The sequence below is a fragment of the Dama dama genome, chromosome 6, assembly GCF_033118175.1.
Source record: "Dama dama isolate Ldn47 chromosome 6, ASM3311817v1, whole genome shotgun sequence".
Lineage (NCBI taxonomy): Eukaryota > Metazoa > Chordata > Mammalia > Artiodactyla > Cervidae > Dama > Dama dama.
In genome coordinates, this window is record NC_083686.1 from 48,375,806 (window position 1) to 48,378,771 (window position 2,966).

The 2,966-nt window shown below is 38.9% G+C and overlaps 1 non-coding gene across 1 annotated transcript; it reads left to right on the forward strand.

The window, feature by feature from the left end:
• The first annotated feature begins 2,337 nt into the window (after nt 1-2,337).
• LOC133058927 (U4 spliceosomal RNA) lies at nt 2,338-2,475 on the forward strand. The gene has a single exon (XR_009693435.1). It is a non-coding gene; the product is annotated as a U4 spliceosomal RNA (small nuclear RNA).
• The last annotated feature ends 491 nt before the right edge of the window (nt 2,476-2,966 follow it).

Below are 2,966 nucleotides of genomic sequence, written 5' to 3' on the forward strand. Positions count from 1 at the left end.
GCATGAAGGACTGAAGCAAGGCACTTTCCTTTGTTTCGGCTAACTCTGAACTCAGGTTGGAAAATGGTAGGCATTTCTCGAAAATATTGTAAGGCAAATAACCTGCTGCCATGTTTGGCAAAAGATTACAGTTGAGGTAAATAAAGGTGTGCCCAAAACCTGAGAGGAAATAATGAGAGAGTATTTCCTAGGGAAATCAAGATGTTCAAAAACAACAGTGTATACTAGGGAACTGAGAAAGCCAATCTATGTTTAGGGCAAGTTGCATGCTTTGAGAAGACCTAAGTGTTCAGTGCTGGCTGAACTCTGGGCTCAGCACAAGTAGGAAGTAAAGGCTAAGCAGATTTTAAAATGATCTAGCTAAGCATTAAAGGAATGCTCCAATATAGCCACTCTACAAAGACTGGGAGGAGGTTTTTTCCCCTTTTGTTTTCTTTTAATTCTTGTCTTATATATATATTTGCCACTGGCATTCAAGGAAATCTGTCAATACTAGCTGAATACAAGCCAAAAAGTCTTCAAAGAAAAGTCAAGTGAGACTTTATAAAAATGTTGAGAAAAGTCACTAAACTGCTACAGCCCACAGCAGGAACAAAAACAAACCACGAGGCATGAAGAATCTGATTGCCAAACTTACCATATTATAATATTCAAATGTTCAGTTTTCAACAAAAAACTGGGAATTATGCAAAGTATGGCTCATTCACAGAAGAAATTAACAGAGGGAGCATAAACTTTGGACTTTCAATCAACCGTCTCAAATATGCTCACAGAGCTAAAGGAATCCAGTAAGTTGTCTCAAGAAATAGAGAATATCAGTGAAGAAACTGTAAAAAGGAACCATACAAATCTGGAGCTAGAAAGTAATTGAAGTGAAAAAAAATCACTAGAGGCTTCCAATGTGAACAGGCAATTGAAAGCCAGTAAACCTGAAGCTAAGTCAGTTGAAATTGTCCAGTTGGAGAAGCAGGAGGGAAAAAGAATGAAGGACAAATAGAAATTAAGAGACCTGTAGAGCATAATGAAACATAACATTTGCAAAAAGGAAGTACCAGAAGGATGGAGAAAGAAAGGAGCAGAAAGAATACTTGAAGAAATAGTGGCTGAAAACTTCTCAGATTTGCTAAAACACTCAAACCTGCATATCCAAGATGCTCAACAAGTCCAAACAGTATATATAAACTCAAGAGATCCACAAGACACTTTATAACTGAACTGTTAAAACTGAAGACAGAATCCTGAAAGCAGCAAGAGTGTAGTTTTCAGGAAAGTGCAAATCAAAACCACAGTGAGATATCCCTTCACATCCACAAGAATAGCTGTTGTAAAAACAAAATAACAAAGACAAAAACAACAAAATATCTTCCCTGTTGGTCCAGTGGCTAAGACACTGCACTTTCACCACAGGGGGCCCCAGGTTAGATTCCTGGTTGGGGAACCTGAGATCCTGCCTGCTGCACAGTGCCGCCCAAAACAAAAACTAACAAGAGCTGGTGAAGACGGTCAGTGGAAACCCTCATATACTGCTTATGGGAATGAAAACTGTCAGCCACTGTTTAAAAAGAGCTTGGTGGTTCCTACACAAGGTAAGTGTAGAATTACCATTTGACCCAGCAAATTTACTCCTAGATAGCTCTCCAAGAGAAAAGAAACAATTTATCCACACACATTTGTACACAGATGTTCATGTTAGCACTGTAAATGCTATAAACAATCGAAGTGTCCATCAACATAAAATGGACAAATAAAATACATATAATGGATTATTACTTAGCCATAAAAATAATGAAGTGCTGAGACCTGCTACTGTGTGGATAAACCTTGAAAAAAATGCTAAGTGAAAGAAGTCAGATGCAGAAATTCATATATTGTATGTTTAATTTGTATGAAATATCCAGAATAGGTAAATTCATAGAAACAGATTGGTGGTTGCCAAGGTTGTTTTGAGTTGGGGGAAAGGGAGCGACTGCTTAGCGAATGTGGACTTTTGTGATGTTGGAAATGTGTTGGAGCCAGGTAGATGTGGTGGTTGTACAACACTGTGAATATACTAAATTCCATGGAGTTATTTTTTTAATTAAAAATTTTGAGGTATAGTTGGCACATATTAGTTTAGTTGTACAACAATTTGATATTTGTATACATTGTAAGATCACCACTGTAATTCTCACAATTATTCATTTTATGTGATTTTGACCTAAAAATAAAAGCCATGGAAAATATAAAGTGAGTCCTATCATTTGTTAAAGAAGAAGTACTTGAATCATAAAGGCATTAACATTGTAGGCGGAACTGATTAGCAGAACTGATAGTAAAATGTTCTTAAAGAAACATGACAGCTTTGCGCAGTGGCAGTATCGTGGTCAATGAGGTTTATCCGAGGCGTGATTATTGCTAATTGAAAACTTTTCCCAAAGAAACATGACAATGTAAACATATGTTGTACACATCGTGTGCCATAAACCCAAGCTGTTTACACTCCTTTAAAAATAAGCTGGACTTTCCTGGTGGCTCAAACAGTAAAGAATCTGCCTGCAATGCAGGAGACCTAGGTTTGATCCCTGAATCGGGAAGATGCCCTGGAGAAGGGAATGGCAACCCACGCCAGTGTTCTTACTTGGAGAATTCCATAGACAGAGGAGCCTGGTGGACTACAGACCATGGGGTTACAAAGAGTGGGACACAAGTGAAAGTGTTGGCCGTGACTGAGTGACTAACACTTTCACTTTCAAAAGTCAATCCAGTATACAAAGAGTGAAAGTGAAAGTCACTCAGTCGTGTCCGACTCTGCGAGTCTCTACAGTCCATGGAATTCTCCAGGCCAGAATACCCAGGTATCAAACCCAGGTCTCCGGCATTGCAGGCAGATTCTTTACCAGCTGAGCCACAAGGAAAGCCCAAGAATACTGGAGTCCCGACCCAGGAATACAACCGGGGTCTCTTGCATTGCAGGCAGATTCTTTATC